The sequence below is a fragment of the Andrena cerasifolii genome, chromosome 11 (genome assembly GCF_050908995.1).
Source record: "Andrena cerasifolii isolate SP2316 chromosome 11, iyAndCera1_principal, whole genome shotgun sequence".
Classification (NCBI taxonomy): Eukaryota; Metazoa; Arthropoda; class Insecta; order Hymenoptera; family Andrenidae; genus Andrena; species Andrena cerasifolii.
The window spans coordinates 3,134,381-3,148,547 of NC_135128.1; positions in this window are offsets into that span (position 1 = coordinate 3,134,381).

The window sequence follows — 14,167 nt, forward strand, 5'->3', positions numbered from 1 at the left end:
AGGACCTCCGTGTTATCGCAGCAGTTTCCCCAGGCCAATTCTAGACTGCACTGAACATAAACGACATGAAGTAACAATAATAGCTCCTCCCAAAATCTGAAATAAATGTAAATTTCACCTATCGTATTAACTGAAAAATTTGCATAATGGTCCAAGGAGCGTCATCTTCAATTCCCTTCCCATCACTGCAACAAACGTGAAAATGATAATAATGACAGATATCTACGATCTCCAGTATTCCTCGCCCTCTTCCAATCTGATAGCTCGCGGAACTAAAACATTTTTACGTATTCATCCAGAAGTACCTTCTTCCCTGTTCTTGGAGCACAATAGGGAAAAAAAGGTAAGCAGGTCTGATCCGCCGTATATCTGTTATACGTTCCTTAAATTTAAAAAAAAAAGGACAGGGGAAGCGTCAGGAAAGCTCCTCCGCATTTCGTCTGATACCCGACTTTCCGATAGTTGATATGATTATCAGACAGATGCCCCGAGCGGCACTTTCGTTTCGTCGTTTCTTGTGTCCCGGGTATCTTTGATCTTCTAAAGCGTTGCATCGAGCGACGCATCTCAAATGGAAGGGAACAATGCATTTAAATGGGGCGATTCGAGGCGGAAGTCGTAGCTGGGTCGCGTGTACTCTCGCCCAAGCACTGGGGTCCGAAACAATCCGGGATAGTTTTTCGCTTTCAACTTCCGTGAAAAGTTTTTTGTCACGGAGAACCACTTACAAATATTAATTCTGCCAGCTCGCGGTGAATTGAAGTATCGGGAATCGCATTAGCACGAAAAGTGGAGATGAAACAAGCTACTTAGTTAGAGAAAGTTAGAAATGGTGGAAGTTATAAATTGAGAAAAAGGAGGGGCATGACAGTAATAAAAATTGCTAGCTCGAGAGAGTTCTTGACAAATACGTAAATGTTGGAATTATTTGAAATTATAAGTTGGGAGAAACGAGGAAAGTTAATATTCAAGCCTTCCAACAGATTTTTTATTCCATTCGCTGTACTCGCATAAAAAATTCTCAAAATTAGGCAGTAGTATAGTAAAGAGAGTTCTAACCCAAATTTGAGTTTTGCGTTTGATACACGTTCAGAGTGGTACGATAGACGTTCAGTACACGTTCAAAGTGGTACGATAAACTTTCAATACACCATACTACTTTTGATCGGTGTCATAGGTGTATTGAACGTCTATCGCACAACTCTGAACGTCTATTGAACGTCTATCACACCACTCTGAACGTGCATTGAACGTCTATCGTATCGCTCTGAACGTCTATCGTACCATTCTGAACGTGTATTGAATGTCTATCGTATCATTCTGAACGAGTATTGAACGTCTATCATACCTCTCTGAACGTCTATCATACCTCTCTGAACGTGCATTGAACGTCTATCGTGTCCCTCTGAACGTCTCCCGTACCACTCTGAAAGTGTATTGAACGTCTATCGTACCACTCTGAACGTGTATTGAACGTCTATCGTACCACTCTGAACGTGTATTGAACGTCTATCGTACCACTCTGAACGTGCATTGAACGTCTATCGTATCACTCTGAATGTGTATTGAACGTCTATCGTACCACTCTGAACGTGTATTGAACGTCTATCGTACCACTCTGAACGTGTATTGAACGTCTATCGTACCACTCTGAACGTGCGTTGAACGTCTATCGTATCACTCTGAATGTGTATTGAACGTCTATCGTACCACTCTGAACGTGTATTGAACGTCTATCGTACCACTCTGAACGTGTATTGAACGTCTATCGTACCACTCTGAACGTGTACTGAATGCAAAACTCAAATTTGGGTTGGAACTCTCTTTACTATACTACTTCAGGCTGGTTTTCTGGGCTCCACAGTGGCATTTCCCCCTTAATCGTTACTTAACTTAAGTAATGTGTAATTCACGTAACGTAAGAGCAAATAATTCTTACTACGCTGTCCAGAAACTACTAAACTACTGTTGGAATTATCTGAAATTATAAGTCGGGAGAATCGAGGAAAGTTCATATTCATCCAGAAGGTAATTGCTGGACGAAGGAAAATTGTGAAGAATGTCAAAGAAAGGTGGCTAAATTATAATTTAAGTGCTTTAAGGGACAAGGAAATTCAGAAAATTTATTGCTCTAGGAAATTAAAAGGAACGTTTTTAACGAGAACCCTGCACGTTAATTATTCCCCCCTTCAAGTTCCTCTATCCCATTGCAGATACTTTTAATTTAATTCAAGTAGATTTATTCATATTTCACATTCCTTCTACTGGAAGAAGGTCAAGAGACAACACAACATAACACAGCAAATCCGACAAGAGAAGAGATAATTTCATTCCTGTCTGTTGCTACAATTCCCGTAAACTCGTGGAATTAAAATTTACAATTAAACAAGCACTGTGCTCTTGAGCACCAGTAAATCCAACCGCGAAAATTACCTTCGTACTTGTCGTACTCTCTATTCTATCATCGCGCAAATAATATCAACGGAACAAAGATTATCAAACAGACGGTCTATCCGCTCAAAAACAATTTCCATCCATTCATCGCATTTCAGGCTCCCTCCCCATCAAAGTGCCATTCCTCAACAACGAAATACCACCGTGAAACCGAAAATTCCTCCCACTGACAACTGACGAACGCCGCAACGATAAATCAACATTTCGACGCGAGAAGCGTCGCGCTCAAAGAAGCACATGGTCCAGCAGCGAGCAGATGTTGCTTCCGTTCGTTTCCACACTTGGCATTCCCAGTGTTTAAACGCGGTTCGAGGGACTTCCTCTCGCCCGGGATCGGCTCGGTTTCACGATGGCAACGGCATTTTTCCGCCGCCGGAGCCGCAGCTCCTGGACCCGGTCTAGCCATTCTGCAATTTGCCTTCGCCCGCGAAAATGTCAGCTGGAACAATCAGCATCGCGTCCCAGGGGCACGATGGACGTTCCTTGCGAATGGGTGGCGGGTCCGCGCGATTTATTATGCATTCCGTGAACAACGGTGATTACGAAATTGTACGGTTGAAACGGAGTTCCTGAGCGAGTTGTGCGCGACCCCGACGCGAGTTCGAAGCTCTTTTCGGGCAGTTTCTGCTTCGAATTGCAACCGACGTTGGTGGCCTTTTTCAGGGGGACGCAAGTGTCGCTCGGAAATTTGAGTGCAGCTGGCTCTGCTCTTATGCAATGAGGTTATCTCTTTGGATTACATAAGTTGAAAAAGGAAATAGGTGTATTTCGTCGCTGATTGAGTTAAACATGATCGCATAAGGGGGAATCCTAATTTTGGGGATAAAACTATAGCAAAATTTGGGATTTCTTTTAAGAAACTAGAGATTCGATTCATCTGAAATTTGAACCATGTTTTTATACATGTTTGAAGAAGTAGCAGTGTTTTTTTTATTAATTTTTAATAATGAATATAGGAGTTAGGAGCCTGAGATTTATCTTCCAGGTAATCTGAAACAGAGCAATGAAGGGGTGTTTTACTTTATACGTATGTAGCTTCAGTTTGATGAACCAGAATGCCGATAAGTTATATACTTCTTTTGTTGTATTAGAAAATTGGCGCAAAATTGGATAGTAAAAGTTAAGGGTTCAACCTTTCAATTTGAAAACTCAACACTCTGCTCAATAAATTATTTGGTTTTACTCTGGTTCACCAAACTGAAGCATATACTACATATGCATATACAAAGTAAGACGCCGTTTCATTTTTCTGTTTTAGATCACCTGGAATATAAATATCATGCACACCAGCGGACGACGAATTTTGCACGGCGTGCTGGTCGATCATGCATGACTTCTATATTCATTATTAAAAATTAATAAGAAAAAACCTGCAACTTCTTCAAAGATGCATTAAAACATGATACAAGTTTCAGATGAATTGAATCACTAGTTCCTTAAAAACAAAATCCCAAATTTTGTTATGTTTTTAGCCCCAAAAATAGGATTCCCCTTAAATATTTACCATTTTTATGTGAATATTCAATTTTTATGTGTGGTGGAGGGTAAGAATATTTGCTGTAGGGAGGTGAAGCTAACCCTGATAAGGTCTTCATTTCATTAACTAACTTTTTATGGTTTTTTCAAAATTACAAGAGTTTTTAAAGGAGTGAATGCACGAGTGGGTCAAAAAGGATCCTGGGACCGTAGTAGGGTCAAGAGTTTTTATATGGTTACAGCTTTGTCGACTTTCAGAGTTCGTCATGTCCATGTGAATACTGAATTGTGATATATGGTATATGCTCAGTACTTGTCACGCGGTGACTTCCTCTAATGTCGAATTGATTTATAAAAGGAACTTGGACTTTGTGCTATTATTTCGATCTGTTTATTATGACACGCTTTACAAATAAAATAAGAAACTGCCTCTAAAGTAGAATAAAAGTATTGTCACAGATAAAGTAAAATGTGAAGAAGGATTCTGGTCCTTAGAAATACCTAACACAAGTGCTTAAGAATTATAGCAGGAATTATGTGTTATGATGTTTCTAACACCTTATACTTCTCTATCCAAAAGGTTCAGAACGTTGGTACAGATTAAAGATTGCATATAAATTAGCAGGCACTTTTCAATTACATTCCATAAACACTTTATGGTAAAATAAGGGTTTGTGATTTCTATGTTACGATAGTTGAATCTGGAAATTTTGTGCATTAGCAACTAAAATATAAAGTACAGATAATATATGATACCTCAAAGTCACACGTCGTTATAAAAACTTTCATGCAGGTTAAGGAATACATTGTATTTTCAATGATCGTATTTTCGAAATTTCGTATTTTAGTTAAAAAATATTACAAACCCTGAGTGATCTAAAATTGAGAAAATTTAGTTTAAAGATTTTAATTGTTGAAGAAAAACAGCTATATTTCTATTAGGCCCCTTATTAGGTATATTTTATTTCTTGTTATTGTTTTACAATGTTTTTTAATGGGTTATTTAATAGTGAGTAGTACATTTAATATTATTTTTAATTTTCTGTATTTTTTGCTTTTTAAGCCTAAAATGGAACTATGGCTTGGAAGTTTTAATAATTGTGTAATGTAATAGTTGTTCTATAAAATGATAATGTTTTGAAAAATAGAGATTACAAAATTATGGGATCCTTACTGTGTTCAATTAAGTTTTTGTCATTTTGAGGGTTTGTAGGTTCCTACACAGCTTCGCCCAGCTGATAGTACTATCTCACCTAATTAGGCACATCGAACGTTTCTGTTTCAGGTTCTGAATGTGCAGTTTGTACGATGCAGCTCACACCTACAACCATAGAGCAGCTGCAGCATACCACTGCCAGGTAATACTTCGTGCATTTATATTTTTTTCTGTAATTGACTTTTGGTGTTTGAAATTGTACATACAGTAAAATTTTGAGGTGAAGAGGTTGCAGAGACGCAGCTAACAATAAGGCGTCCTCAACTTTCTTCACAGAGCATCTAGTGACGCAAGGTGTGCGTCTCGAAATAAGTTTCGTTGCACCGCTTGAGCGGTGCACAGCTTGAGATTTTACAGAACTTGAAAATTTGTGATTCAAGTGGCAGCTTCTCGTAACTTCAGTGACGAGTGTTCTAAATTAATTTCGTAGTAGTCAGCGTCCAAAGTGTACAGATTCAGGGAATTACACATTTGAACACACCTATTGCGCCGTCGGAGTATCGCAGCTGAATTTCGCGGGAATCGTTAATAAATTACTGGTCTCGCATAAAATATATTAAATTGTAGGAGCAGGTAATCGAGTATTTGTTTTCGCCGAGGTTGTTTGGAAGAATATGTGAAATTGCACAGTGTTGGATAGTACCTACCTAATTGTAACTAAATATAGTCCCAAAGTTCAAAGTATTTTATTATTGTCAAAAAATATTATATCTGAAAATTTTAAGTAAATATCCAAAGCTGCGTAACTTTAAGCATTAAAGTTTAAAGCTACCTGGGTGTATCCTCGGCGAAGCTTTCGTTTGAATTTCTAATTTCTAATTGGAGAAGATATATGCATTAAATTACTAATACAACCCAGACAAAGATTCAGCAATAAAAAAAAAAGATAAAACAGAATGCTCCAATTTATCATTCTACCATCATATGCTTCAATTTCTAAATCCACAAACGAAGAGTGACTTAGTTACAACCATTCCAAATTATTTTTCACAGATATAAAACATTCTGTGATTGAAGTCCAGCGTACATTTTGCACAATTTTTCGTGAATTCAATCGTGAATTAAGCTGAAAGGCAGCTCGATGTATATTGCAACACGAAAGCTAAACTTTCAAGAGTGAATTGTTATGAAACACAACAGCATCGAACACTCCCAAACCTTCGCCACTTCACTGATCAAACTCTACGTAAATTTGCCGAATTTTTCAATTACCGGTAATTCGATGAAATATTCAATCAAAACCGGTTTATCGGTATTGAAAATAAATAAGTGTAAATGCTACAAAAACATTTTTTTAATTTAATCGAGCATTATAAATAAAAAAATATATAAAAAAATGTATGTTAAACGATTTTATTAAAAATGTAGTAAAAAGTAAATTAAAATGCACTAAAACTATAAAATAATTCTTTTCTTGTACTTCAATTTCGATGGTGTTAATATCACTTTAAATAAAATCGTGGGGCACGATATTTCACAACTGGATATGAATCACTTTAATACAGAAGCAAACGTCGAAATGAATTTGTTGTTAGAAAGTTTTCATTCGCATTAATGAAACAAAATGTTTTAATTGCGGGATACAGATTGTAATGTGACTTAAAATTGCTAAACTGTAGGTGATGATGTTCCACTTGCCAACCAATTCTTCAACTTCTGGTTGCCCATGGTGCCCCACGATTTTATTTAAAGTAATATTAACACCGTCAAAATTGAAGTACAAGAAAAAAATTATTTTTTAATTTTTAGTGCATTTTAATTTAGTTTTTACTACATTTTTAATAAAATCGTTTAACATAAAATTTTGTTTTCATATATTTTTTATTTTCTAGTTTTTAGTGTTTGTGGATTTCCATTTCACAGGTCAGACTTCTTTACAAATATCTTTTATTGCTGTATACAATTTAACAGTTTGCTTAAACGTTGTAGTGCTACGTCACTAAAAAATAATTATTTTCTTGTACCACAATTTCGATGGTGATATACTACGAACGCCTGCAAAGTTTTAGTTTTACTCTTCGCACATACGTGACGGATCATTTCTCGATAAATTCTGTATTTTCTTTTGTCATTTTCGTAAAGAACGCGAGTGGCTGATTTCAATTGTTTAGATTTGTGGTTATGGGTTATATTTATTGATGACTGGGTAATGTTTTCACACCCACGGGTTAATTTTTTTTTTAAATATTGTATTGTCATCCAAACTACGCACGCCTGCAAAGTTTCAAAACAATTGGATAGTTGGAAGTGGGTTAAATTTGAGTTGCCAGATTTGAACCATATAAACATACAAACAGAGGCTCGAAGCTGAATAAAATCGTTTAAAGAAATAGTATTATATTAGCATCTAAGTAGCAAAAATCGTGCAAAAAAATATTCTTCCAAATTCTATATTTAATTTACATAAACGTAATTACAATAAGTTAATATTTTTCTAATATTCCAACGATTTTATTATAAGCTTTAATCTATCATGCATAGATTCATCTAATATCCTGTGAAATTCGAGCTATCTTCTTCCACTCTAATTTTTTTTAAAAATATTGTATTGTCATCCAAACTACGCACACCTGCAAACTTTCAAGACAATTGGATAGTTGGAAGTGGGTTAAATTTGAGTTGCCAGATTTGAACCATACAAACATACAAACAGAGGATCGAAGCTGAATAAAATCGTTTAATTAATAATATATGCAAATCGAACTATTCTCAACATAAAATATAAAATGACACAGAATACATATATTAGCAAACAATTGACAAAACTGATTAAATATGTATCTTCTCCACAAAAACAATGGAAAGAATCTTAATTTACAGACATAATTAAATATGTTTTATTCGTCAACCCTTGTTAACAAATGAGCACCCAGAAAACATAATTTGTCTAAACTTTGGTCTCCCAATTGCGACCTAATTTTTGTATCAAATAATCCAGCCGCAGAAAAAGCTGTCTCAGATTCTACACTTGTTGGTAGAGTAGCCTTAGGAAATCATATGCCATATGCTGAAAATTTGTACCTATATATTTCCCCCTTACTTTTTCTTTTCGAAAATACGTCAATTCTATTTTGAAGAATTGATTGAGATTTTTAGTTTTCTTTTAGATCAGAGTTGGTTCTTCAAATGAGCTACTTCGGTTATCGTCATTATTCGTAATTGAAGATATTTTTTCATTAATAACTTAAGTAGTAGATGTCGAAGGAATTATTGAACGCACATACGCGCTATATTGCAATATGCAATTTATCGAATTACCGGTAAAAATCTTAGAGTATTTCTCGCGATTTACCGGTATTACAATCCGCACAATAAACATCGCACAAATTGCGAAAACGCCAATCTTAAAAAACAAACAGGAGAGCGAAACAAATTCTGCACTTTGCAGGGAGCTTATCGCTGAATCTAGAATCGAAATCGAACGCCGACACGCGTCCCGACTCCGAAATCATCGTTCGGCAACGCTGGAGAAGTAAATTCACATGGTATCAAACAGATACGGCTCTTTGGCAGCTTTTTTTCCCTCTCTGTAACGTGTGAACACGTATTTTCCAGGCAGATATGAGTAACGAGTCAACCGAGCGGCCAATGGGAATTTATTTCTGTGTCGCGAAAAAGAGGGGAATTCCCTATGTCGGTCTATCGCGTAGATGATATCATCGCTCGTTCAATCATAGCGCGGGATACACGTGCGTTCAGTACCGTGACGAAATGTGAGAGAGCCTGAACCGTCCTTCCCTTTTCCTCTGGCCAATTCGTCCAATTTCTGAGCAGTGGACACGGCAAAATTCTGGCGAAGAAACTTTCTTCTTTCCTGGATGGAAAGGGTCTGCCATTAGACCATCCCTCGCGCGCGGTAGTTTTCTTACGCTGGAAGTAGAGGTTCATTCAAACTGCGCACTCCCTATTCTGCAATCCTTTCTAATGTCGTTATCCCGAGTTTCTGCTCCTGTTATCTATATTCTGTCTAATTTCTGAATTCGTTTAGGTCTCAGTTGCAGTAAACGACAAAGGCGGTATATCTATGATGGTTGAATCACTTCGATTGTATAGGAAAAGGATCATATCACTTTGAAAGGTATTCGACTCTCGGGAATGTTAATTACCTACTGCTGTGCCCCGATGGAAAGAAGTCGGTCGAGAAACTCTAGGCTCCGAATATCAGGTTCGAATAGTATATCCCTATTGGCCGGCGCGACAAGGGCGACGAATACAAAGTAAGCAAACGGACACGGGTGGGGGGAGCCAATGCGAAGAACCCCTCTTGCCCCTGTGACATTTCAACCGACTTCTTTCCATCCGGGCACAGTAGTTTATGTTTATTTCCAGAAACAAAAATGTAGATCTAATCCTCGATTTACACTGTAGATGACTACTATATAAATCGCGGCTAATATTTAGTCTTATAATTAACGTAATTGTATTCAGTAAATATAAAATATGAGCATTGAATCTTGTTAAACTAAAGTAGTACCGTGTTAAACGAAATATTCTTTCAAGTCGGGAATCCACCGGGAAGCTAAGCTAAGACAACGAAACGCGTGTACAGTTTTATGTAAAAAACGAATTTTTTTATGTATGAATAAAGATCCAGGATGAAGCGACTGAACTTACTATTAAAACATTAGATGAGCATTGTACATAAACGTTACGAAACATAATATTTTTAATTTCTATTTTTTCTTTTATGTTGAAATATTTTACAGATTACAGATAAATATAAGACAGGTGTAATGTTTCTTACGGCCCACTGCAATAGCCGGTATTTCGTGGATTATTCGTATAACACGAGTATCGGGTAATCGTAACCGCATTACCCGCAAACCCGGGTAGCACCCAGGTACCCGGATAGGATCCGGGTAGCACCCAGGTACCCGGATAGGACCCGGGTAGCACCCAGCTACCCGGATAGGACCCGGGTAGCACCCAGGTACCCGGATAGGACCCGGGTAGCACCCAGGTACCCGGATAGGACCCGGATAGCACCCAGGTACCCGGATAGGACCCGGGTAGCACCCTGGTACCCGGATAGGACCCGGGTAGCACCCAGGTACCCGGATAGGACCCGGTTCACCGGGTACCCGGGTAATCGGAAACCCGCGAAAAGTAAGAGCCCTACTGTCTGAGCGCACCCAGCGACAAAACAGTTGAGTCGTAATGTCGAGCCGACTGTTCCAGGATTTGCGCACGACTGTCGCACGACTTAAGCCGCGTATTCACCTGCGCATTCGGCGCGCGTTCGGGGTTGAGTGAAATTTGCGGCGTCCATTTCATGGTATTGTTCGGACCCGAATGCGCGCTTTGATGGACCGCCAACAAGCGGATCGGCCCGAATGCGCGCCGCGCCCCGAACACGCGCCGAACACCGGACGAGCAAAAAATCGGTGCGCGCTGAATGCACATTCGGGGCGCATGCACAGGTGAATACGCGGCTTTAGAGCCCTACTGTCTGCGCGCACCCAGCGACAAAACAGTTGAGTCGTAATGTCGTGCCGACTGTTACAGGATTTGCGCACGACTGTCGCACGACTTACAGTCGTATGTTTTGCCTAGCCCTAAGAGGTTGTAAGTGCGTGGTGGTGTCTGTTAACATTTTTCGCCAAAACTACTGGACGCCAAAACTTCATGCAATTTTTTTTTTTATGAACTTAAAAGTGGTTTTCGAACTGCAACCCGATTATTATTATTGACACCTGTAGTTTTTCTCTTTCGTCAGATGTAACATATAACTCTTGGTAACAAAAGAATATTGCGACAATATAGTAGCTAATTATAAAATGTGACTTTACTAATATTTAAATTACAGGGTTAACCCTTCGTGGTCACACGGGGTGTATCGCACCCCAGACTATGTGAGTGTCAATATTTCTGTAAAGTTTTAGACTTTAGTAATAAAATTTAAAAATTTGGTGAATTTTAACAAAAATATATTTGGCTTTTATTCGCAACTATTTTGTCAAATGTGAATTTCAACGTATCAGAATTTACATTTCTAAAAAAAAAACTATTAGAGCGTGATTGTATGAGTATTACGGTTGTTACAATTATCACACAAAAATGAAAAGATTAAAAAATACGAACATGGTAACTGAAAAAAATTAAAATCGTCTTCAAAAAAATAAAAATGTACTGACAAGTAAAAAATAAAATTTTTCCTTATTTAATCTATGACTCAATTTTGTTATGTCGACGCCTCATCATTTTGACTGTGTAAATCTGGCGCCGACTTCAAAAAATTGAGTCATAGATAAAGGAAGAAAACTTATTTTTTTCTTTTCAGGGCATTTTTAATTTTTTGAAGACGATTTTAATTTTTTTACGTTTTTATTATTTTGTACTCTTTAGTTATTTAAGTTATATAACTACATTTATTTAAAAAATATGGGTAGGCCTACAAAAAGAGCTGCTCGTAAAAAAAACCGTTTGCTAGAAACGGAAGATTCAAAAAATAAGCGACTTGATAATGAAACAGATTTCTTATTTTTGGTGTAACTTTAAAACTATTTAACCGATTTTGATAAATCTTTATCCATGGCCTAAGTTGATTGAAGCTAAACTAAATGCAATATGCTTCACCAAAATCGGTCCAGTAGTCACGGAGAAAATCGCGGACACCTCGAACTGAGAGCCTCATTCTTTTTTAAGTCGATTAAAAAGGTAACTCAGTTATTAGAATCTGAAAAGTGGAAGCCTTGAATCACATAAAAAGCAACAATAATAGCCTCATCTCTGGATTACATTGGCAAAATTGCACCTATACTAAGAACAAGGAGGTAGCAATTTGATAAAGGTAAACTATAATAAACTATGTTACGTTTTATTCTATTTTCTCAAGTGATCAATATAGTAAACTGACACTTGAAAGTGTATTCCAGACCCCCATAATTTACTCTCCCAATTTTAATCGTTACCCCACATATATATGCGCTACTATCGAGTAAAAAGCAAGACCCCTACCAACAGTTAATAATTTTAATATTCCAAGTGTATTCAAAGCGACTTGAAATTGAGTCGATTGAAAATTCGATAATACCGAAAGTCTACCACTACGTGCAACTAAATAGCGCCCGAGGAAATGTTCTCGTGCAACATTCTCGTAATCTTCAGCGCCGTTTAAACAACCGTTGCAATGTAAACTTCGCCGAGGTTCCACCTCAGGCTTTGATCCGTGCTCCCATGTGAAATTAATATCGTCGTTTAGGAACGCGCGATGTTTGCTTTAAATCGATTGCCGCGTATCGATCACGGTGGCTTAACACCTTGGGTGGGTGTTTCGCAACTGCGATCGGGTATCCCGTTTCAGAGCGCGCGGAGTTGCTCCAAATATTTGAGAGCCAGTCGTTCGTGAGGTTTGAGACCGCTGCACCCGGCGACCGAGCGAATAAAATAGCGTAACTTGAGCGAATCGAGGCCGACAGTGCCCTCCTAACTGACGAAGACTGTTAATCGCCGTGAGTAGGTAAATAAAGAGACTTGGGAGATCCAAATTTTGTCTATGGCGGATGTTTGAAACTTCTGCTTAACAGCTGCCACTGGTGACACAGTGCTATGTAGCTTGGAAGGGGATCGCACGAAGTTCTGACGACCGATTGGACTAAAATTTTGGGTACATTTAGAGCACACCTTGTATAATAACACATTGAGCGCAGAAGATGCAATACTTAAAAGTTTTCGAGAAAATTCAGTACTGTTCAGTGGCTCACTCTGAATTTAATCTTGGGGGGGGGGGGGGTAATTCCGTGTTGAATAGATAAAAATATTTTAAATGCAAATTCAATAAAATTCATTAGGTGATTATAAAAATTTATTTTAAGAATAAAATCCAGGTTTTTTCTTTTTATCCTTCTTTGGGGGGTGCCCCCCCCCCTCCTTCTGGGTGCGCCACTGGTATTATTGTATTCCAAAGACTGGGTATTTAATAAAGTCTCAGTACAAACATGAAAACTTAAACAAAAAACAGTTGTGTGTATAGTGGTGTTGTTACAACGATATTATATAGAATTCCACCTAAGAGTAAACCTATGCCACTATCGATTTGCGACCGATCTGCGCAGCTCCCACGGATCTGACACACGCGATTGGACGTTGCGCTCCCCACCTCCCGGTTACCTACCAATCTACAGTGTATCCCTGCGCGGAACGGGTCTAGGTACTCGCAGATGGAATTCAGTATAGACAATTATGCGGAGACTGTTCAAACTGCAATGCTATTTCAAAGGAGGATTGCGTATAAGATGATATCTTACCTATATTATATCAAACCTATATTACAGGTTCAGCAGTTTGGAAAGTGGAGGTTGTCTTGAGTCCAACGGTCAGTAAGCGATGAGACCAGGGTCGCTAGACAACATTATGCAGGACCACTTATTTAGCGGAGGGGGAACACCTATAGGCGTGGTGGTGATGTGTGCGTGCGGTGACGCCAGCGCCAATCCAAGCCAAGTGAAGCCAACGCGACGCCAAGTTGGGTCGTCGGGAAATAGGTTGTCGACGCTGGTTGGCCGTGATTGGCTTCGCGTGGCGTCACTTGGCTTGGCGCTGGCGTCGCCACACGCATAGTGATCCTCTAGGGAGTGATCGGAACAACGTGTATCGTCGCTGATTGGTTGCCGCGATTTTGGAGCAAAAGCGGAAATAGACAGAGAAAGAAACTGTAAAAAAAGAAAGGGACAGAAATACTGATAGAAAGAGATAGATAGGTTTAAATCCGGTTTTGCTCCAAGATGGCTGCGGTTATACCGATCACTCCCTAGAGGATCACTACACACGCACACATTACCACCACTCCTGTAGGTGTTCCCCCTCCGCTAAATAAGTGGCCCTGCATAATGTTGTCTGGCGACCCTGGATGAGACAGAGCACGAAGAATTTGGGATGTGTACTGTGAAGGAGTGATTCGCTAGGTTTATAATCGTTATAAAAAAAATACCCTGATAACTACCACTACTACTATAGGTCAGGAAGGAAATTTGAACAGTAATATCGTTGGTATATCCACAACAGTACATGTACCTACAACCA